The sequence below is a fragment of the Megalops cyprinoides genome, chromosome 7, assembly GCF_013368585.1.
Source record: "Megalops cyprinoides isolate fMegCyp1 chromosome 7, fMegCyp1.pri, whole genome shotgun sequence".
Lineage (NCBI taxonomy): Eukaryota > Metazoa > Chordata > Actinopteri > Elopiformes > Megalopidae > Megalops > Megalops cyprinoides.
The window spans coordinates 28,235,180-28,260,713 of NC_050589.1; the positions used below are offsets into that span (position 1 = coordinate 28,235,180).

Here is a 25,534-nt window from a genome sequence, read left to right on the forward strand (position 1 = left end):
TGCGCCGCGGTGACATTTAAAGATGGCAGCCGCAGAGAGGGCCGAGGCGGGAGGGGGGCGGGGGGAGCAGGGGCGGTGACCAGGGACCGGAGGAAAAACGCAGGCTGAATTGACAGAGGCGACGCTCGTTCGTTTGGAAAAGAGAAGGGTGGCACGTGAAACACGACCCCGTTCTCGAAGCTGGAGTTTTGGGCCCCAAGGGAGGGGGAGTAATGGTCCAAACATAACTACTGACCGTATGGCAAACCCCACATGAGTGGGTGTGACACATGCGTCAGGAGGTGCGGCGAGAACAGACGGCGGGGGTTCCGCGTCCCGGACACGTTAGTGCCCCATCTGAGCCGAATTCATCTTAAAAGGACTCGGGTAAAGCTGCCCGAGCCCTTGTGAGGATGTCAAGACCCACAGCGTGCATTACGCAACAGCCACAGAGTTACTTCATGAAAGCATCAAAAAAAGGAAGCGCCTTTATAATTTGCCTCTCCCCGCAGGCCAAAACACAGCGGAGAGCCTCGCTTAATAGGCAGTCGTGTGACTCACTGACCTCGGACGACTGCTGGTGGCGGGTCGAAATTCAAGGGGAGAGGACTTTGCTGACTTCTTCTCCTGGGCTAAGTCCAGCCAGAGCTCGCTTTGTCTGTACACTCTCACTGGCTTAATGGCAGGAAGAAGTGCTGCCAGTTCATGAGCATGAAAGCGGCAGACACAATGGTCCACGGGAGAGTTTTTTGGCAGCACCGGGAAGCGATTGCAGTCATTTGTGCTGATGCTTCCCTAGTATTTTAATCGTGCTGAAGGATTCATTATAATTGCCTCTGTTTTCATGCCTACAGTTCCATATATGGATCTTGTTAAAACAGTAGGAAAAAAACAGTTTGGCTGTTTATGTCCAGTGACTAACAGGCAAAGCTGATAACCACTTAAATTTTGATTGCATTTGGTTGGATAGCATTTTGTCAGCAGGGCTAGCAAGGAAGCCTTAACTAAATGGCTTAGTTTACTTTTCACATGGGTCCACAAGTTAGTCCAGATAAGTCTTTTTTGTTATTGAAAATTTCTAACCCGAGCTGACACTGGCATAAGAAACTGAACTCCGCCAAATCACATTATTCCATTTGACTAGTTTTATACGGCTCTGAGACATATGGAAGCATGGTGACATTCGACACATTGAAGCGGTCTTTATACATCTCTCAGTTTTGTCTGCAGTAAAGTAGTGACTTTCCCCGAGTCCCGGCAGATGACGGCTTCTTGGGGGAATTCACTGTCTCTCCAGCTCGCGAGCCTTAAATAAATAAAAAGTACATGACAGCAGAGTCCAGGGCCACCATAAATTAGATAAAAAATGACTAAATGACAATTTTTTTGCTATGGCTGAATGATTTATAAGCAGTACGGCCAGCCTCTGCACATTGTGAAATGAGCTGGCCAGCCCGGCGTTGTAATGACTTGCCTGACAGCTATTTGGGTTTTGTTGTTCCCTGGGAACGTTGGTACAAGGCTAGACCTTCTTGGGATAGAGAACAAAAAGCTCTGCTTAGAAGATAAGTCTACCCCCTTCGCCTTCTTTCGCTGGGCAATCCGAAACGTTACATTATTGTCCAAGGATTTGGTTAAATCAGGAGGCCCTGAGGTGGTACAAGTGTGCATGAAAAGGCTTGGCTGTGCTACACGCTTGCTGCGGCTGGCTGTGGAGGTTTCTCTTTTTTTCTTTTTTTCCTCCCTCTGTTGTCTTGCTTTTCCAAAAGTGACAGAGCAGGGCTTAGGACAGAGCGCGGGGGGGGTTGAGGGGGTGCTGTTTGTGACACTCGTCACGTCCGGTTCCTCTGTTAGTCCGGAGCAAACGGAAGAAAACACAATAAAGCGAGGATCATTGGAGCGGGCTGCAGACAGCGGCTCAGGCCGGGCTGGGCGTGTATGTGTCTCTCTCGGGAGATTGAGGGGAGAGGGACAGATCAAGGAGACAGGAACATGTGGAGGGGCTAGGCGAGGGGTCGTGTGCTGTTTAAAAAGATACTGCATGATCCACCCCCTTCAGCCAGCCTTATTACCCCTATGCTGACCAAAGATCTCCCATGACAGGAGGCTGGTAGGTCCCTTAAGGTCTGCGACAGTTAAGCCTCTGTCATGCCTTGGGAAACACACCTGCCCACATGTACACTGCCAAACACACACACACACATACATACAAGCATTCACACACTCTGTCACACATACACACACCATCTACTGTAAGATTTTCAGAGTGAATAAATCGGACACAGATATGCGGATAGAAAGGGATCTGAGACAGTATGAAGCATCAATCAGGAAACATGGCTCCCGTTCTCCCTTTCTACTGCAACACAGCACCTCACAGAGTGACGGATTTGCCGGAAACACACCAGCCCTAATCAAGCTGCAGCGTTACATTGATCTGTACCCAGGGAGGAGTTTGGTGAGCAATCATCAGCTGCCACACTAATTGGCAGCAGTAACTCAGAGCTGCAGAACCCCACCACAGAATATATATTTACATTTCCTCCGCCATGCAAATCGAACACTAAGCCTTGTTGGGGAAAAAAAATAGTATTGGTCCTTCACTGGAGGGAACATTATTTGTCCTGGATTGATTTTCGCTACAGATCATTCACTAAAGAGTGAGCAGTGTTACAGTGTTGCAAGTATAGTATTGCAAATTGGGTCACAAGTCTAAAACTTTGGTTTTCTGTGAATGCAAAAAATACAGCAGGCCACTATAAACACATCACTTGCACTCACATTATTCCAAGGGTGATGTTTGCAAACATTCAGTGCCGCATAAGAATTTTAAATGAATTCATTCTTCATTTTAAATATCGTTGATTCCCTGAAATGGGCTCTTACGCAGAAGAAACTGCATTAAGTTCAAGCAAATGGAAAATCGTTGCAATTTTACAAAAGTCATCTTGTTTGCATTTCTAATGCTGTGCTTTGTATAACACTGGTGTACAGTCTGCACTGTTATCCTTATCCCAGTGATGGTGCTTCTTATACAAGTGAATTCCAAATTAATTTCAAGTCTGTCTGTTTGAATAATGTTTTAAGAGCTGTTTAAGGAGACAAACCATAAGACCACAGCAAAGTATTTTTGGTCCTGGAGTACGTTTCATGGTTAACTGAATCCATGAAGATCAGAGTATGCAAAGGTTTAGTGGGATTAGCTTGGAAACGGATACATGCCACCCAAAAAACTGAGATTTTTAGGTTTTTCAGATTGTCCATGACTTTTCACGGGCAATGGGATATTTCCCCATCATACGCAAAAAGTAAATATCACCTGCCCACTTGATGTCACAACAAATGACATTCCATTGACTGTATCATTGACATTTCTCTTGAATCAAGAATGGCTTCTTGTCAATCTGGAGTGAGTAAGAGGAATTTGAGGAGAGAAGATTCTTCATATTAAAAATAGATGGACAGCATTGACACAACACATAATAGTGGTGGAAATGGGGTAGATTATACGAGCTGAAAGACTCTGAGACGAGAGTGGCCATTAGTTGGTCGCATTGCCTGTGGCACTACTGTGGCCTTTATTGATACCAGAGGCACTGAAAGCTTTAATAATTACATCCAAAGACTGGCACATCTCAGATGATTTGCTTTCTAAAGAGATTCAGCTCATGCAATAAGTCAGGTAGGAATGGATGTTACTTCCAATTCTCTAAGTCTCACTTCCCCATGGCTGGGAAAGTGAAGAACTGCAGTCAGGCCCATAATGCATTCTGTCGATCTCAGGGTTTCCGTTGAGACTCCACCATTTAAGCTGCTCTGCCTCGGCAATGCCTGCTTACCCCGTGGCAGTTTTTTTGCAATATTTGATCTATAACCCCTTAGTCCTGCGCCAGCCACTTTGCAATTATACAGGCCTATCGACATAAGAGGTGAGATGGAATGTGTGTTCGCTTTAACTCCTGGCCCCGCCCGGGCCAAGAGTTTGACCCGAAGTGGATCATTTGTATTTTCTGGCAGGCTTGACACCCGGTTGATTTCATTCATTAATTGATTGGATTTTTGTTTGTTTGTTTGATATCAATCATTGCTAAAAATTTATAGAGACCCTTTCCTGAGTAATCAATAGACCCGTGTCCCAGCTGAGCAGCAGAGTTGTCTAAATACAAGCCAATATTATTCCCCCTACAAGCTTGGGGCCAAGTCATTAATAAACCCCGCAAATGATAATGGTTCTTATATTGATTCTAGCATTGGGCACCCTGGCTGACTGACAATGGCTCCAATGTTTTGTTTTGCCTTGCTAAAACTCCACAGCTGAAATTGCAGACCTCCTAATCGTTTCAACCAACAGATGTTCAGACGTGTTAATGGAGTTCAACTTTCCCACAGATCAACTTGGGCTCCTGAGCTTGTTTACAACTGAACTGGGAAATTTGACAATTCCTCTTTTTTCAAATAATTTCAGCCCTGGACATGAAGGACAATAATTGAATGAATGAGTAATCTCTACAAAACAATACAATAAGCAAAATCCATGTGACAATTGTGCTTTGACGATATACAGCATTGCGAAAAAATATATACACATTTAAAAAAATTGATCTGTAAGCCCACGATTGAATCAATTTTATAAGGTTTGTTACATATGAAAGAAGTTTTCCACATCTGTCTGAATGCAAAGATGTTGCAAGATATTGATATGAACAATACAGACATTTAACTGTAAAATGTTCAGACAATGTACTGTATGATCAAAGTGAGATATCAGTATCAAAGTCCTTACTTACAACAGGGCCTGCAACCAGTCAGTGGCGATGCAAAGTGATACACAATGCTCCTTGACAGACAGTACTCTGGTCTGTAATGTCAGAAGCTCAAATAAATTGTCTACATGATCACAGAACAAGCCATGAATAGATCTGATGAATGAAAGAAGTTCCTCATTCATCTAAACATCTACCCCTCACATATTTATACACGTATAAATTTGCTCGCTTACCAGACTACCATCTTAGACAGCATTTCTTTTTTATTATCTGCAGTTGTCTTTTTCTGGAAGAACTACCAGGAACTGGGGAAATACACCGGTTGCCTTACAGCAGAAATGGCTCTCGCTTTGAAGTTTTACCCCCTTTATCACAGTAACTATATGTACCAGCCAATATTTCAATAGTATGGATCATTATACAAACCCTCTGCTGAGTACAAATCCAGTGGGCGGTGCTTTCAACTTATATCACACCATCGCAACTGGGATGCTGAGGCAAAACCAGCATGCAGTCCTGACATACCACACCCAGAGTGCATGGAAGGACACGTCTTGCCTGGTTGAATTAATTGCAGCATATCAAATATTAAAGGACAACTCAGATCAAAAAATGTATCATATGTATCAAGCACTTACATAATTGATTGAGCAAACCAACCAACTTAGATCAAGGCCCTCCACCTACAGTATGAAACCAGCCGGGTACCAGCTACTTAGCTTTTCATGATGTTAAGATTGGGTCTGAGGTTCTCAGCAGAATGGTCAAACTCTTGCAGAAGAAACAAATTATTTTTCAGTGAACAGCCATAAGACCAATCAAAGCCACAATGGATCATGCAGAAAAACTTCCCATATGTATACGAGCATGCAGTTTGTACATGTCAAAAGTTTCATTGTACAAAAACCGCTCAAACATGCGAACTAGAGATAGCACTTTCCACTTCCTTAAATGGAGGATGACTTGCTGAAAGAGCAAGTTTTGCTGTTCACTGAACGTTTAAATAATGATACTGAGCCTCCTCTGAATCCAAACTTCAGGAGCCGTCAGCATTGCTGATTTCAAACAGAATGACCAGAGAGGAATTAAACCAGCCCAGTTTTTCTGCATGCATATTTTATTTTATCAGTGCAGTGCTTCTCTGGTATTAAATACTTGCAAACACTAGCTACCACAGGTCATAATAACCACAGTTTTGAAACTGCGGAACGAATCATCAACCCAAGAGTGGGGGGTTATCTTCTTTAATTTGAAGAAAAAAAGTTTGAAATCTACTCAGGTCAGTCACATAAAACCGAATGTCATTAAGTCTGTATTTAAAAAGAATTTTTCAATCTACAGCACAAAAGAGAATGACTCAATACAGTTAAGAGGACTACAAGTGTCCTATCATTAAACCACAAAGCAGGTCTATGGAGTAGCAAGAAAAAAAAGAGTTATTAGATGGCCTGACTAAGGACCGTGTTACTGTTAATGGAAACGATGCACTCTGAGCCAAAGTGACACAATGTCAGACATTTTCTTGTGATTTCTGTCACAGTCAATTATACTTCCCAGACACCCTTGTGAAAGAAAATAAAATTGTTATAGGCTGTCTATAAATTCAAGCGGTTCATCAAAATGTCCTCAACGACACTGAGTATTTTGAAGTTAGTCACTTAAGAGATACGTGGAAATATGAGTCAACGCAGGCGGGTACATTCAGATGAGCGATGTCTTGACCTTCTGGAGTATTACTTCACTTTAATGTGTGAGGACAATGAAACCAAAGTGCTCGGCATCAAGCAAACAAATTAGAGACCTTTGTTATTCACAGCCAAGTTATTTATTTTGTCAGGTTGTGCAGAATCACGGCCTCGGCAAAGCAATGACCTAGATTAAAAGATTTTTCTGGACCACAGTAGGTACTCTCCGAGCCATTTTTCTAAAGCAAACATGGCTGTCAAAAACAATAAGGCCTTGGTGAAAGCAGCCCACATACCGTAGGTGCATGTAGATATTGCAGTTGATAAGCATTATTGTATACACACTGGAGTTACTCACGCATTACAAGCACTCCTTCTTTTCCTCAGATCCCTCCAGCCCACCTGCAGCCACCTAGCACTAGCAGGCCTATCCATGAATAATGCAAGGAAACAGCAGGCCTGGTGCTGGAAAACAGCTGAAGTGGCAGGGCACAGAGAGTCATTTCATCTGACATAGCTCCTAACCCATAATGCCCCCCCCCCCCCCCCCCCCCCCCAACGCCTTTGCGCCTCTCTTCTTTCCCTGCTATTAAGATGGCCAGGCTTTATTTCATACGTGCAGGAAGGGCAACTCTCCCCACACACTCAAATACACACATGTACGCATGCACACGCACACACACACCTGCAACCACACACACACACACACACACACACACACACACCTGTACCCGCAGGCACACACACACACACGCACACATAGACATCAGAAATGCAAGAAGTGCAACTCTTTGCACTGTGTGTGTGTGTGTGTGTGTGTGTGTGTGTGTGTGTGTGTGTTTGTGTGTATGTTTGTGTGTGTCTGGGGTGGGGGGCATACTCAATGCTTTCATGTGAAAGAAAAAACCACTGTGGATCTAACAGGGTGAGCAACTACAAGACCAACACACAAAAGATAAAAGAGAAGCACCACAGGAGCCAACCATACTAAGGGAAAGCATGAGGTGCTGTAAGACCAACAAACAGCAGATAGCACCAGCCATGCTAAGACAGAGGTAGGCCGGGGGAAGCCACATTCTCTGCTCTGATATAATGGTAAAAAGCTCTTTATGCCACAAAGTGAGATGGGTCTGAAAGGGACTAGGACTAGAGCAGGTTATTTGTAATTACAGTGGCTCTATCTGCCATTTGCGGTGCAGGGGGCGAAAGGCTGTGTGTGTTCTCCTCCCTCACCCCTGTACCATCCTCCTCCTTCTCACGGCCCGCACCTTTATCTCCCGTGTTTGCACAGTAAAATTCTGGATTATTCTCTGTCCTCTGCAGTTGGCCCTGGCAATGACCCGTCTGTCAGTCAGAGAATAATTCCCGTTAATTCTGGCACTCTAAATTACCTTCCTCCCTCCGGGGCATTGCTGTCTTATAACGCAGTCTATTAGACAATTACATTAGAACATTCATCAGGAGATCCAGGTACTCAAAATGAACTCTGAAATATTGATGCGGATCAATCCTGTGGGCGAAAGTGTCTGTTTATCATGCGTCGCACACAGAAGAGTTGCTGAGACTCTCCACAAGTGACAATTAAAAAATATGAAATATGAATCTGGACAGGACTCATTCATGGACAGAGGCTCCATCTGGAATGCTGATCTGGAGTCCTAGTGAATGTGGTGGCTGTGTCACATGATCAACCAGCTTCTCTTTGAGCCTATTAAAGACAAATGATCCTGAAATTAAATCAAAGGTAGCAAGTTTGAAGGAAAAAAACAAACAAACACACCTAAGGCACAGCAACCCCTGGATTCAATCAATACAACTTAGATTTCTTAAGGGACCAAGCCCTTTGCAATAATGAGATGATCATTGATATATGTGATATCATATAACATAAGACAGTAATAATACTGTGATGAAGTCTAGATGAGCTAGGGGTTGGCATGAAACAAAAACCATGAGCAAAAACCCTAGATGCATCACCACACCTCATCGAAGACCTCCCAAAAGCATCCCAATCTGACAGCCCCAATGCAATCTTGTTTCTCCTGCCTATTAATTTAGAGACTTTATCCATAAATTAACATTACATGCCAAACATGGAGAGGAGGTATTTGCTGCCATTGCATTCACAGTGTTATGAGGTCACCTCCCTTGCTCCACGTGCTAGGAACCGGTGGAGGACGAGGGCTGGTCGGCTGCTGCTTCCAAAGTGCCAAACCAAAGCCAAACGCACCTGTATTAAACACTGTGGATCCTTTAATAAAGACCCTCAGGACAGTGAAAATGCTGCTGCTCACAGAAAGCTCGAACAATCCCTCACAGCACATCCCCAATAATAGAATTACTAAACGAGTTAGCGGAGAGGTCAGTTTTCACTGCTCCGGAGAGCCTCTAATAAGACCCGAGAACAGGGTAGCTCCTGACAGTAACGGTCATTTGCACCGGAAATTAATTCCCACTCAGGGAAGGCCGTAATCTACACATTCAGGCCGGGCCTTTCTCTGGGGGCATGTGCGCACTGTAACAGCAAATCCATCCTGTGTTGCAGTCTGCAAGAGCACACCTTATTGAACGGGTGCCTCTTCTGACACCTTGCGACACTGCACGCGCATATAACCAGAGCTGGAGTCAGCTGTGCAGCGCAGTCATATGAAAACCATGGCTTACTGTGTGCAGCATGTGAGTAAGGCCTGGAGCGACATCCCACCAGCTGAGATAAGGAAAGCATCAGAAGCGAGGTGAAGACTATGGTTGGTGCCGCGTTCCCTTACCGTCATTAGGCTTTCATGTCACACGTGCCGGTACAGATGGTTGAGACTGCGCCTCTGTGCCCGCCTCGCATGACGAGTTGTGTCGCTTCACCCACTGAGCGGCCCTGCCTCGGCCCGTCAGACGGGGGGGTGGGGGGGTGGTTGTGGAGCTGGTACCCTGGCGCTCAGCGAAGCCATGAGGTAATTAATAATTATTCATAGCAGCAGCATTCAGCTCTGCAACCTGCTGTCTCACCAGCGGTGAGGATGGGAGGAAGCTGACACACCAGGGCTAAATTTAGACCTCTGCTTCACAGGTGAAAAACTGGCAAATTCTTCCTTTATTTATTTATTTTTTAAAGTTACCACCCAGAGAACTTTCACTGTATCCACAGTAATGTTTGTGTTCTGTGCGTTAATATGTTCATTATTTTAAAAAGGTTTAACTTAGTCACCTAAAATGGGGTCAGGGGAACCATTTGCCTGTTTTTTCTCATATTGTTATTATTACAATCCACAGATGTTTAATGCCACTTGACTAAATGAAATCTGATTTATGGAAATGCAGTGTGAACTGGAATGGTAGACTAGAATGTTACCGTGGTCCATTGCAGAATTTTAGTACCTGTATCCTGGCCAGAATCCAGTACTCCCCTGGCACTACAGGTGTGAGTTAAATAGCCGCCAATTGAATGCTACATGGACCAAGATTGTGGGGGTGCTCTGTGCCTGACTATAATGGTTTCAACTGAAACACAGCAGTCAAATAGCATATTTTGGGTGGGGGAGGGGCAGTTTCAAGTGGCTGTGGGGAAAAGGAGATAATTTTCCTCTCAACCAAAATGGAGCTAAATGGCTGTCGTGAAAGATAGATATCTGTAGGAATGACGATAAGAGGTTTTTTCATATCAGAGACTGGAGGGCCGTTATTATTTACGGGCATTCTGAGATACCTGTTGTTAGCAGTCCCTTGCTGAACATAAATGTATGAATTACAGTCCACAGCTTCACATTAGCAAGGGTCTGAATTCCAGTTTAGTGGAAGAATATACTTATATTTGGCTGACATTTCCTAAATTGAATAACTGGTGTTTTAATTCAAAGCATGTATGCGTGAATGTGTTGACACTCTATTTCCATTTCCTAACTCCTGACCGTAAAATGATTGCTGTATTATCTTTCCACGCTGCAGGTAAGATGTACTGAGTACATGTAGATACCATTACAATGTCACCGAATTAAAAAAGGAGGCATCATTATTCACCATCCCAGGGCGGCTTTGTTAAAGAGGACTTAAATAGCCCCCTGAGCTCAGTAATTCTCACACTTGACACAGCATGGCAATTAAGAGTTAGCAAAGGTCCCTTGCTTGTGCTAAACTGCCATAGTGCTAGGTTAGACCATTCGAGGCTTGCCACTCACTCTAGACACAGCAGGAGTAAAATCACATGTTGAGAGCTTGTGGTACAGCAGTGGTTTCCAACCGATTCCTCTGAGACCCATTGGAACCTTTGACTAACATGGCAGCAGTCCTCAGAAGAAGAAAAATAATGATAAACTGTGATGTGATTAAAACAAAATTTTTCAATAATACAAAATTGTCAGCCATGTCTATGACTGCTTTGCATGTTGATATTTACACAAATAATGGCAGAAATGGCATGTTGTGCATCCCCACAATTCAGTGCTCCCTTCCATTAACAGTTAACATTGCATTCAACACAACAGCGAGAGCACCATTTCACTGCATGTCTTGAATGGTGCGAAGAGGTCATGAAAACACTGAAATCTCTCACAGTGGCTAATGCAAAAATCAGTGCGGACGACGGGAGTAGCTAAGGAATTCTCACCGGTACACCACTCCCACTCCATTAGTTCCCCTTTATACATTCAAACAAACTGTATCATCCCATGGTTCCTTTCTGATGGTAATCTCTGACTCTCATACAAATCAGTTCATCCTACTCATCCTACCCCAGCCAGGTAAATCAGACTGACTGCAGGTGAGTACCAAGAGCAGTTCGACAGTATCAATATGCAAAGATACAATAATTCCTGAATTTAGAAACAGAATCCATACACTTGTTAACAGACCTAAAAAGAAATGATGGTATGTACTGTAAAAAAACTACAAAATATTCACATTCAGACATCACTTCTTTAGCCATTTTCTAAATTCAATATTAAGCACAATGTGTGCATTTACATAGCACTAAGCAATAGCACTAAGTAAAAGATCATTTTTTCATCTTCTTCAAAGTGAGTCAACAGTATTAGCGTGCTTCATCTTCTGAGTACAGAGAAAGAGTCACCTTTCAAGATGTTTTCATCTATATTCCCCCCACCCCTCAACCCATATGACCCTCTTCTATACAAAGATAACAGCGACAGTATTACCACAGGTAAGACAGATCTCTCCCCGCCGCTGAAACATTCATGTTCACTCAAATGGGTTTTAAGTGACCTTGATGCCTCTCTACAATACCCAACATGATGAGGGCATAAGAGAAGGTATGTCGGAGATAAAAAGTCATGTATTCCATGATGCTACACTTCACATTACACTTCCTCCTGGTCACAGGGTGAGGAAAGGATCATTTTTTTAACCCAATCATTGCAAGAGAAGCATTCAGGGCGAATAAAGCAGCCAGGCTGGACTATGAGAGGGGCTGTATTTACTTAATCTGCAGGGATTAATTTAGAAGGTTTTGAACCCTAGTAATTAGCATCAAGGCAGTACAGGACAGAAGATGAATTAACCTGGACCAAGGCACTGCTCTCTCCTCTTAGTTGATCTGTCCTCTTCCCCTTCCAACTCTCACCCCTCCAAAAAAAAAAAAAAAAAAATCTGTGAATCTGTGCTTCAAATCCCCCCCTCCATCCAGGACAGATCGACTGCCAGATAGTGCCCCAGTCCTGTGAGAGGCACAGGGAGGGGCGCAGAAGGAAGAAGCATCCCTAGTGCTGAAATAGGTCCCAAACAGACTGCATTAAAGGGGCAATTATCATAATCTTCTTATGATGTCACTTCAAGAGGAGGAAATCTTTTTCCTTCGATGGGCTGCGTTTGCTGTCTCAGATGTTGCAATCAAAAGGCTGTGGTTTATCTTGACATTATTATTTTTTTCTTATCCTTCTTCTTTTTTTTCGTATTTGCTTTCAAGGCAGAAGGACCAATAGCACTCCAGTAGTGTCTCTCCCTATCAAACAAAGGCCATCAATAGCGGGCATTAAACTCACCGACCTGTCAGAACTTGCCGAACGTCAGGATTTGTGTCCTTAAAAATCCCATTAGGAGGAGAGAGTAATGAGTGAATTATGTGGGTGCAAATCAACTGCAGGCCGCATCTGCAATGCGGGCTAATTTATATGATCAAGTGACAAATCACGGCGAGTACCAGTTCCTCAAACGGCAATCTCTGAGAGTGCTGCACAAAACTAAGCAAGAATGATGTCGAAGAGCTCCTGTGATTTAAAGGAGGCCAGACATAATGGCTGATGGTTTGGCCACTTTGTCTTACATAGTAGCAGTAAACAATGTGCTTCCCATTTCTCAAAGAATGGAGACATTAAGGTATATTACCCACACATCAACGGGTATAACTCTTCCCTCTTCAGGTGTGGTTTGTCAGTTATTTTGCACACTGCCATAGCCTGAGTGCACGAACCGAGTTCATTCACACTGCAAATAATCAAAGGTTTCTCCCATCGACTAAACCCATGCTCACAAACCCTTTCAGAACACACGAATTGGAATGCGTGGAAAATCTTTGCTTCTTTAGAAAACATCTGGTTAATTTTAAGATTTATTGTGAATAGCTGCTGCACTTATCAAACTAACGTTTAACGCAATTCAAGTGCCAGACCTGGGAAGGGAAGAGGGTGCTTTGAGGTCGCCAGTCCAATTTTCAAACAAATACTCCCATATTTTAACACATTATCAGTTTATGTAATAGGATATGCCTGAAGAGGCAATTCAGGTCATCAACCCTGCTCAAGATTCACAAAAAATACAACACCCAAGATCTTACATTGCCAGTTCCTACTATCATGCTGCATTTACATATGCAGAGAGATATTACACATACATATTATCACTGCTACAGCTGGTTATTCACCGAGATATCATTTCCTGAACATTAATGATTAACGCCAATCTTCTGGTTGACAAGTCACTGTCACATTTCCTGCGTGACCATAAACGGGAACATACAGTGCCATATACAGGAGGTCAAGCAGAAGTGCCTCATAGCCTATTTATAACGCGGATTTCACGGCTGTCGCCAGTGCTGGCTGCAGAGCATGTGAGCTCTGATATCTCCTCCGTCCTCTAAGGCAAGGCAGTCACCATGCCCGATTCCATTCCTCTGTGCCATCATTAGCGATCTCTCCCAACAAACGAGTTCATGCACTGGAAAACATAGCAAGGGCCACGCACAGCTAAATTTAACTTGCCCAGTCTCCCTGCCTCTCTGTCTTGGGGAGTTAAACGGGAATTTCGTATTATCTTGTTCAAAGAGAAAAGCAGGATCACATTGAACTATGCCTGATCCATAAGGAAACCTGTGACAATCACTCAGCACACTCACATAACTACAGACCTCCAAACACAAGGCTGAAAAACAAAACAAAAAGAAATGAGCGTTACACTACTGAGGACACACAGAGCCACAGGTAGCACACAAGATCTTGTGAACGTTCTAGTCTTGTCTTCATATAGCCAGTTCTTCAGCATCAATATGTATTTGTTTTTTCGTTTGTTTTTCTTCTTGGCAAATTAAAATTGGATGCATCCTTTGCTTTTAAATCGTCACAATGTTGTATGAAAATATCTTCCTTTGATTGTAGCTCTGTACATCTGAGAGAGGGAATTATCTAAAGACACATCAGAAATGCACGGAAAGGAGAAGCATTATGCATATGATTACCCACGTTTGATCTGAGTTTACACTGCAATCCTGTGCTGAAACGAATGTTTCTCAGCATAATAGAGTATGAGGAATATAATTCACACAGCACCAACCAGAGCCGCATATCAGTTCATAAACATGCTGCATCTTCATCCTGCAGCCTGTTTATTATACACCTGTTCATTATTTTATTCATGAGAAATTCAAGGTTTACTTCAAGGTTTGCTTTGCTTAAGGATCCAGCAGCAGCAGCATCTTTCCTTGGACTTGATCCATAAACTGGTGGGGCGATAACACTCTTAATATGATAAGGTACATTTCTGTATGTCCCTCTTTCCTGTCTCTGTCTCCAACACCTTACCTAATTTCTCACCACCATTTTTAACCTATTTCAGGTCAACCCAATTCAGGTCAGCTCATATCATTCCCAAGTCATGTCCCTCAGAAGAGACCAGATGAAGTTTCCATGCCTGAATTTGGAAAGTTCCTGGAAACAGATTCAGGACTGACCCCATCTGGAATAGGAACACTTGATCTGCTCTACATGCTCCGGTATGACTACGATTGGACAGAGACATGTTGAAATCAAATTACTAAGGTCTTTTTAAAGCATCTTCTTCGAAAATATATCTTTTGGGTTTCAAATAACCAGAAATGAAGAAAAAAATGAGAAAGAGTTCAGAGTTCTTTGTTGTAAGGTTTTCTAGGTCAGTGATGTTGGACATAGACCAAAGAAAACAATGAAACAGTTTCTTTCTCCTGGACGTGTGCATGCAGTATATATTAATATATGCAACTCTACATGTTTTCCCACATGACTCATATTTAAAGGGATTAAATACTAATAATAGGATATTTCTTTCTCCTGTAAATGTAGGTAATATTTAGTGCATCTGCTTTAATTTCATGCATTCCTTGTGACTCAATGCATTCTTTTCAGTTAAAAACCATAATGTTATACTTCTAATATGATATACATGTGATACCATATAAATAAATGATGATCTTCAGCTATACTAGTATTAAAATGCAGACCCCAAAGATTTTTCTTGTTTCTTTTTTTGCTTTAAACTATGAATGCAATAACAAGACCACTGAATAAATTACATTTTCTCTCTCTCTCTCTCTCTCTCTCTCTCTCTCTCTCACACACACACACACACACACACACACATACGTGCACATGCAGACAAACACAATGACATATGCAGTGCAGTGGATGCTGTGGATTGAAATATTGTGTTGATTACACTCGGAGTATGGTGCAGTTATTAATATGTTTAGTTTTGGAAGTGGATTAAGCGTTTCCAATCAGTGTTTGGTACACCATGGAAAGCAAACGGCTGTGCAGTCAAGGCTAGAGATGTTCCCATTAGGTAAAGTGATTATATTTTCATTATGCAGCCAGTGTTTTCACACTGCCAGTGATGACGAGGGATTAGAGCGAAGCATGGCTATACATCCTCTTAAAACCAATGTTTTCTTTCCATTTATCGACTCGTTTCTCATAATATAGTTTATCATTGTGCAAATCCAGTAACTTCATTCCAGCTTCTTTTTAATCACTTTGTGAAGTGGAAACATCTCAGCTGTGTTGGAGCAGGAATCACTTTTCTAGTCTTACAATAACATCCGGCATACATTCTGTTGGACCTTTAACCCATGATAAAGACTTGCCAGAAAACCTAGTGCATATCTCCAAGTCATATTCCTGGAGCCAAGAATATTACATCTTACTTTACCGTGTGTGACATGGATTAACGTATAGCTGTGTCGTTTTTTCAGATATTATTTCCTAATGTTTTATGGGGGGCATAAGGGAGAGTAAATGTCCAGCACCCTATCTTTTCCTCCAGAGCTGTGACATGAAAGAAAAATGCAGCTACCGGGAGCACCTTAATAAAGTATTTATTAAATGCATTGTATAACGTAAAACTGGAATTGAATAATTCAATTACGAGGTTCATATGAAGGTCACAGAACGAAAGTGAAAACATTTCCATGGCTGGTAAATTTTAGAGTTTGGTTATACTCAGGGGGGACAAAAAAAATGACTGGGTGGGATGAAAAGCCTTTCAAGCTCAATCATATTTTACAGAGGCAACTTTATTGCCACCGGAGATATAAAATATGATGATGCCATCAAGCCTTAGCAAAACACAGTAAATATCTCCAGATCAAACAGAAGTTAGCCTATGTAGACCGCGTGTCATGAATTATTCCCACTCTCATTCATTCTTTTTCCTTCAGCATTTTCTGCCAGCAAGTGACTCCCTGAGAGATAACCTTGTCCCTTGTCCCGGATCTTCCTTGTCGTTTTCACATTTCATTTGAAAAAAAAAAAAAGTTGGCTGCGTATTTTGCTGGGAGCGGTACCTCACTCTGGCAGGACCCAGTTCCTCTAGATGAAGCCGCAGTGGCAGGAAAGATCCATTCTATACACCAGGGTTAGCCTGAAATGAAGCAGCTTTCTCAAATACGGCAGGAAATAAGTTTGCTTCGGGCTCCTGTGGAAATCCTCACACTGTAGCCTGACCAATACACCCCCGGGGTCTCGCAGGAAAGGCTGTAATTGCAAACAGCAATGGAAAACAATGGGCTTCTGGTCTTTAGTGGAGACATGATCCACACTGCAGTTGCTGTGACAGGGAAGATTAGTTCACCAAAGAAAAAGGGGAAAAAAATCAGCCCAAGTCAGCAACATAAGGTCTGGAGAGATGGATTGACCGAAACACAAGAGGCAAAATGATTCCATTTTTTTTTTTGTTTAGTTTCCTTTTTACAGTGAATGATGTTAATCAAAGCTGAACATTCATCCTACAGCTGTTTTTTTTTTTCTTTTCAACATGATTATATCATCTGGCGCTAATACTTGTAAATGCAGTCAGCATAGTTAATGAGATGATTTAAATAGGAACAGAACCGAGCAGATAAATGGGCAACACTCAATCAGAATCGTGTTTGCCTTCAACACTCTCCGTTTCTCTTCCTGTGATTATGCAAAAGAAATGACAATGTTTTAAGTTTTTTATCTGATTTTGGAAAGGGCCAAAAATAACCATTTTAAATTGCTTCTATGTTGTCTCTGCTGTTTGGAACACAGCAGGGCTTTCTTCAAGATTTGTTCCTTGTGCAGCTGCCAATTTTATCTGTTGTGTATAACAGGATGTTACCCTGAGATGATAAAACCACACGCATTAGTTTTACTTGTCTTGAGCTGGCTTGTTTATTCTCCAGTGCGATCCATCCTTATCTGAATGAGCTTTTGATTGGAGGAGGCACTGAAGCAGGGAGCCCTTTTCCTGTGCTGAACCTTCGCGTTGGTCATCATCCAATCGAAATGTCCTTCAGGACCTCTCAGAAGACAACAGGCTGGACACGCTTCGCCAAAACTGTTGCGGCCTGCCAGATAGACCTGAACCCTCGTCCCAGCTCGGAGGCCGGTGTCACCGATGGTACCAAAAATTTGGCCGAAGCACATATCCGACAACACAGCTTCTGTGATCGCCAGCCCTGAGATTAAACGATAAAAACTTCAGCGATCAAGAGCTTGATTTCCCTCCCATCCCCGCTGCAGACTAATTAAGCTGCAAAATTGAATTACATAAACAAATCGCTACAAGATAGGTTGAATCATTCAGCGGGATGTTTGAGTGATCCGGGATAATTAATAAAGCGCCATAAATAAATGATGGGCTGGGTGAGTGGCTGCAGTTAAAAGGCCATATGGAACATGTAATGCGGAGCCGCAGAACACGCCACGCTGGCTGGTGCAGGAACTGGGACACGGTTACGGAGCCGAGCCGGTACGCCCGACAGAAGATGTCACACAAATGAGTGCACGTGGATTCTGCTCCCTGGAATGATTCTGAAATGAAACTCTTCCATGTGACAGATCCCTCGCCCGTGTGTCTGAATGTGCCGCATACCGCATTCTAAATATGCATGGAATGCATATGCACTGAGGAGCCTGACATACATCAAGCTGTGTTGTCTGTTATCTATTAAGCATGTGGTCCCCTGAGTATATAGGATCCAGTCACCTGCTGTTTAATAACTCTTTCACACTCTTTCCTATTTTATGATGCTGCTGCTGGTACTGACGATGATGATGATGATGATGATGATTGTAATAACAATAATGATTATGATAATAATAACTGATTTGTTATTTTTATTACTATTAATAGCAGTTGTAGGAATAGTACTAGTAGTTCTAGCAGAAGCAGTAGTAGTAGTAGTATTGCTATTGTTAATGCAATAATTTAAGCATAATAATAACACTGGTTACTTACTTACTCATATCACATTCTCAGGACGACAGCATAAATGAATCCCACAACACTGATATCTCTAAGACAGGGAAATAGAAAAAGTGATATTTAATCAGGAGAGCAAACAGCAGCGTATGTGTGTGGGTGAGAGGACGACAGCGCTGGCTGTCCATCAGTGGGGGGGGGAGGCTCTCTCCTGCTTGGGGCTGAATCCGATTCTTGTGGACATTTTGAGGAATGAAATGTGAATTGGGATAATTAAGACACCGGATATGGGTGCTCGCCCAAAGTAAAGGTTAATGTCGCCTGCTCCTGGCTGTACCGTGACCGGGCCTCCTTCAAGCTCCATCTGATTAGGTCACGTCGTTTTGGGCCGGGGCGAACCTGACGTCCAACTGGCGGGCAGAGCTGGGCAAGAAGGCTATTCCTCCACTGGACAATCTCTCAGGCTGGCCGGACAGGAAGTTAACCTGGTGGCCTGGCTCAGAATGAATACACAGACTGAAGCCGCAGTGCCATTTAAATATGTTGATGCTGGACACGGTGACAAGGCAACGCCCCTGTTGAGGGTTCCTTTCGATGAATCTGAACCTGAGTACCTCTGTTGGGGAAACACTGATGTTATCCATAACAATTCTCACGTCTTAATCTTTGAAGAACGGGGGTAAGTGAGCAAATATTATCTTATGCTAACTGCATCCTTCCTGCAGACTTCTACATCAAAGGGAAACCTGAGAGTTCAGAGCAAATACATCAAAGATAAAGAAACAGAAACCATGCAAGTATTTCAGTTGATATGTTTTAAGGTTCATGTTTGGTGATCTCATTAATGTGTAACAACTATATTATAGATATGTTTAAGTAAAATATGACAGAGATACTAAAGCCTTGGAAGGAGTATTTTTTGACCAACAAGAAGCTGCCAAGGTCAAAGAAAAGCAGACTTAACTGGAAGGTGCACTTTTTGGGGCTAAGGGATTTGAGGATATAGAGATCATCTAATATAATGTAAAGCATAAGCTCCCTGTTCTTATTTGCACCTTACTGATCCCAGCTTATATGTACTATACAGACAAGGACATCAGAAACCTCTACATTAAGGAGCTCCATAAAACTGTGTCTGCCAGAATCTCTGCATTTACTTCTTATCCTTGGAAAGGTTACTGTCCAACAGACTTTTTGCCGAGGGGAAAAATCCTTTTCGAACAGTAAGTTACAGAGCTCCCGCAATTGAACTAATCCAAAGGGACAGAAACCTTCCACTCTAAAAATATTACCGCCACACTTATAATCCAAAAATACTCAAATGAGCATGCACTACTCCTTTGAATACCTTTTCATATCCTTTTGTGTTCTTATTCTACAGCCAAGCAAAACATTCATAGAAATAAACTATTTTGGACAAAACAGTTCAGATTCAGCACTCCTTAACGAGCAGTAATTTCACTTCCTTTTGAAGGAGGGCAAGCTATTCTGGAAGTGAGGCCAATCACAGACAGCTAGACGAGACCTCATTATCATTGTTATTGAGAACGCATTCATCACACTGATAAATGGGTGGTCACTATGGCATGCACCATTGTGATTTTCAGCTTCATTATACCTGCGTCTCCCCAGACAGAAAGAATATGAGGGATGGTATAGTGATCTTTGCTGTTGAGGTCACACACAACACAGTTCAGTACTGTCTTCCTGACATCATGGCCACCTCCTACCCTCTTCTTATCCCTTTGTGTCTCATACTTCATGCTTTTGTTATTGTGTGCATATGTGTGTGCATACATGTACATTGATGTGTGTGTGTGTGTCTGTGTGTGTGTGTGTGTGTGTGTATGTGTGTGAGTGTGCCTGCATTCATGTGTGTGAGTGTGCGTTTGCATGTGTGTGTGCATGTGTCAGTATTATGAAAATGGGATCTCTCCAAACCGTGGAGCAATTCATTGCAGATGATTTGAATTCAATGCAGTTTCATTTAGCAAATGGAATGAGTGGTGCTGGGAGGGGGCAGTGCTGGTTGCAGAGAGAGCTGCTTCTGGCCGCTGTCAGATGTTTCTGCAATTTCCTGAAGCCTGTGGGGCTTCCAGAACCTTGGACAGAGGCAGCCTCCCATAGAGGCGCAGGCGCAGCTGAGTTTGATCGGTTATCAGCCCAGGTGCTGCTCGTCACCGGGGCGTTCTGTGGAGGCCCCGGCCCGCTGTGGGAGAGACCGTCGTGGGCACAGCTGCTGTGTGGGCGGTCGCCCCAAAAACCCCTCCGCTTACGCCTGTCATGGAGAGACTCGTCCTCCTAGCCCCTGTGGGAGAACCACCTCGGGACAGGGGGACATTGTTCCATTCTGTTCTGTTTTGGACTTCCTTTTGTTTTGCTTTTTGTTTTATTCCTTTGAGAGAAAATGGCTGGATGGTTCTTTTATTATAGAGCTCTATTCTGTGCCTCACACAGGATGGCACAGCAGCCGCTCCCAGTATTGTGACACAACATGCTACTGATAGAAACACAGATATATGGATAGACATACAGACAGACAGACTGACAGACAGATGCATAGATAGATAGATAGATAGATAGAATATGATGCATACACATATACATAAGTTTCCCATTCCTTGCTTAAAGAAGTGGATGAACTTCTTTAGAAGAATGTTTTTATCTATTATGGAATTAACATCAAATGTTCCTTAGAAATGAAATGCACACATGTTTACCAGATGCATATTGAACATGCATTAATTATTCGGATTAACACTGACATTTCACACAGACTACTGTAATTGCAGCTGCCTTAAGCTTGATCTGTCAACTGTCTGTGACTGACTGAAGCTGGCATGCTCCACCAAAGGTTTCACCTCTTCTGCTTGATCTAAAATGGGTTTCAATGTTGACCTTACTAACTCAGACAAACCCCTCACTTTCCATTTCTTCCCCTTCTACCCTGCTAATGATCTGTGTATCAGTACCTAGAGAGGATGCATCCAGGAGGGTCATTCTCTGTTGCCTTTAGGATATAATAGTAGTTACTTAGTCATTGCCATTTCTCAGCACAATAAAATAGTCAAAAATAAAAAAGCGAGACAGGTTAAAAGGTTTAACAGATTTAACAGACAAACTCACAAACCACTTGGCCTTTGGCAATGCAAACAAATCACATTAGGTTAGGACTGTGCTGGAGACAACAAGGGTCTTTGCTATTTTGTTTTGTCGTCGTTGTTGATTTCCTCTGTTCCATGCACTCCAGCTCACTGATACTTACTGAATACTGAGTAGTTTGCTCGGCAGTAATTTTTCAGTAACCTTTTTCTTACGGAGGGCAATTAAATCCATTACACTGCATCAAAAGTATGAATCAACATAGGTACAGTAGATAACTGTTAATGAGCGCAACGGGCTAGGAGGCCACACTCAGTTCCTCATTCATTCGGATGATTAGTGTTGCAAAGGGAAGAGCCGGTGCGATACTTGCATATGAGGCTCGGCCTGCGTGGCCCCTCGTTGACTGCCGATTGAGTTGCATTGTTTACAGGCGTTTTTATCCACAGGTTGCACTTGAGCCCAGTGAATAATTGTTCCCCCTCAAATGCCGCACAGGAGCTTCAACAACCGTTTCGATGAGCAGTGAGCTGGGACAAAATGGCAGATTCAGCACAGTGTATGATTACAATTTGTTTTCAATTTCTCAGCTTTGCTCGGTTTACATTCTCATTGAGATATAATACTTCTTCAGCTCTACACCTATGAAATTATGTATTTGTTTGTAATTGTAGCTATTTTACGGAAGGCTGAATACTGGGCTCTTTTTTTTTTTTTTTTTTAGAAAGAGTTGCTATGTAAAGCCCTACTCAGAGCCACATAGTTATAAAAAGATTATTACACATATTCTGAATAGGAGCTCAATAAGAATGCACAGGGGTCAGTGAATCCTGCCATCTCAGTTTGGCCTCATTAAAATACACTGTATAACAGCTTACCAGCTGGCTTCTGGAATGCACAGACCTTTCGGAAATTTAGCTCACAAATGGAAAAGTCAGCACTTGTGGTCGGGTGAGCAGGACTCTAATTGGACATGTCATGCTTTATTGGATATTAACGGAAGTGTTGGATTGCTTCCGCCCTCTGTGCTGAACGTTACGCAAAAGCAGTAATAGACATTTAAGTTCCTTTTGTTTTTTGTGGTCTTTCTAAATGCCACAATGTCGCCGCATTGCTCTCCGTAAAAGTATTTTGCTGAACTGACGGGCATACTAATTGTATCTCGAAAAGGGGCTTCCAACGATGGCGATAAGTCAATATTGTGTATTTTGCTCAGTGTGCTTGGCCAGGAACAGAGTCTTCAAGCTCTACCGAGTAAATTTAGCATTCCGTTCCACCAGCCACCAGACTACAAAAACTATGAAATTTGTTTGAACTTTTCTGCCATTGAGGGGCAGCCTGAGGGCCTGACCCACAACAAAGAGGTTTAACTTCTAAACTCCCCTCATGCGGAGACCACAGCTCTGTTCCCTGGGTGTGGGTCCTCTCTGCTCCTTGCTTGGCGGATGTGTGAGCAGGTGCTGGGGAAGGGCTCAGTGTAGGAACAGTCAGTCACAACAAAAACGTGGCTGGACTATGGCTTCTACAGATTATCACAATGTAAAAGAATGTGTATAGCTTGGCAGATGTTTATGCTTGACAGGAGCTGATGAAGGAACAAATCCCTCACTGGCATTGTTGGGACTGCTCTCTGTAGCACCTGTGTGCCCATGTATGCCTGTATGTCCATATTCCTTTTCCGTGTGTGTGTCCGTGTGCGTGTGTGCGCGTGTGTTCATCTACCCATGTCTGCATGTTCATCAGTGTGTCTGCTTCTCTCTCTTTCCTTGGCATTCCTCGTCCCTCTCCCCTTTCTTCCCTCTGTCTATCTTTGGCATTCCTCATCTCTCTCCCCTTCCTTCTCTCTCTCTTTCTCTATGCCATTCTCCTTCTGACTCTGTCTGTCCTTATCTCTCCTCTTCCAGCTTTAAGCCATTGAGCCCCCCTCGTCAACTCCTCCAATTTGCAACGTGTATTTACTTTCCCTGTGCTGACCGGCAAACTCTCCGCTAAAACAAACAGTGCCTGCAATCTGCCTGGGTTTCCAAAGCTGGCCCCTTGATTTAATAGAGTGTGCCACTTCCTGGAGCAGCAATGTCATTTCTGCCATGAGTGCAATTGGATTTCCCCCTTCAGCCTGGCTGCTGCCCATCTGCTGCGTGGGAGCTCCACTCCCGGTTCTGGTTATTAACCCAGCTGGGCAGTGGGAAAGGGGGACTGACCCATGACCTGTGTCCATGTGCTCGCTGGCCGCCGCTCCGCTGCCGCTCTCTAATCGGCAAAGTCGAGCAGCACGCCGCCTGCCTTACCTGCGAGAGCTCAGAGACACACTGTACCCAGAGCCTGGAGACAGCTACCCTCTCAGAATAGCGATATTCTGATTCTTTTTATGTGAACTGAGCTGCAGTATTAAAAAGGCATAGATATAGTTATGAAAAACATATGACCCCTCAATATATCTGCGAGAGAGTGAGATTGATATAGTCTTTCCATACAAATGATTAAAATAGGTGTCATCAACATTACCTTTCCGACAGACACTGTGCAACGTGTGAAGGGCTCAGGAGAATGACAAGCATCTGATGTATGGCAGCAACTTCCTGCTTCTTTTTTAAATTTGGGGTAGCACCCTGCTTGGTTATAGCCCCCTGGTTATTTTCTACTTTACATAACATTCGATGGTCCTGGATGAAAAGGTGAATTTGGCAACAAAGGTTTCCAAGCTAACGGTATTGGCCAAGCAAGGGAAGATAGGTGAGCTGTCTGGCTGTGATTGGTCACACACAGAACAATGCCACAGCAGCGAGGGAGGAGGGAAGGCCACGGAGGTTCAAGGAGACAGATGTCTTTCTTCAACAAAAAAAGACTGCAGAATAAAGGCTCTGAATAGCTATGATTCACTGGCACACACATACCACCATCACCAGCTCCCACTGTAATTAATAACAAATCAAGAGCTTGACAGCTCTACAGCAGCGCTTACAATACAGACACTAAAACAAGCACTAATGCAAGTGTGCACACACGCACACACACACACAAACACACCTACATGCACACACACGCACGCACACACACACAAACACACCTACATGCACACACACGCAGGCACACACACACAAACACACATACATGCACACACACGCACGCACGCACACACAAACACACATACATGCACACAACCGCACGCACGCACGCACGCACGCACACACGCACGCACACAGGCACAAAGATACAGACATACACACAGACACACACAAAACTAGCCATAGTCCTCTCAACCACACATGCGCAGACACACACTCACACTCACACATGCATGTACTCAAGCAAACAGTATCACAACAGTGACATGTACCAGGTGTGCGCTGCCTTCAAATGATTCTCTTCTTGTCACAGATAAAATATGAATATTAATTCATTCATGCATTACTCCCATCAATACATTATTCAATAAAAGAAGTTTTTTTTTGTAATTAATTTATTTTTCCCCTACGGTGTAGACCAATATCCACTTGTTTCTCAGCTGACGTTGCCAAAATGATTTCAGCTCGTCAATCTAAACCACGTTTGAGGCGAGAGGTGACAGAGATAAATAGCCCTGAGGGCTTCGCCAGCAAACAACAAGGAACCAAATCAATCATTTTCCACAATATCCTTGTAACGGGCGCCACAACGCAAAAGCATTTTTGAACGGGAAAACAAGAAATATGTTCATACGCCACAGAAATGTGGTCGCTATTAATTCCCATAGCCATTTAGAGGGGGGGGGGATTTTTGGCTTCAAATAGGTTCATTTTCCCCAGCCATTCTGGCAGCTTTGATTGTCTGTTTAAGTGGGCTGAATTGCACCAGCGGGTTTCTGTTTAGCTCGCTATAGCAAGGAGAAGGGATCATTCGGATTTGCAAATGGCCTCCCGCCAAGGAACCGAGATGGGTGGACCGCCGTGTTTGTTTGCGAGATCTAGCAGAGTGTAATAAAACACCCATGCTTCCCTTTTTTGGGCTTTTTTGGGCTTTTTGTGACAATGACTGCAGCAGGAGCAGAGTTTCACCACAATTAGAGACGGAGGCCGCAGGATCAGTTTGAATAGGCCGCACAGGACC

At 43.3% G+C, this 25,534-nt stretch overlaps 1 protein-coding gene across 1 annotated transcript in view; it reads right to left on the bottom strand.

Annotated features, from left to right (window-relative positions):
* LOC118780550 (metabotropic glutamate receptor 4-like) overlaps positions 1 to 25,534 on the bottom strand; it is a 243,547-nt gene that overhangs the window by 90,406 nt on the left and 127,607 nt on the right. The gene's annotated exons all lie outside the window — the stretch shown is intronic.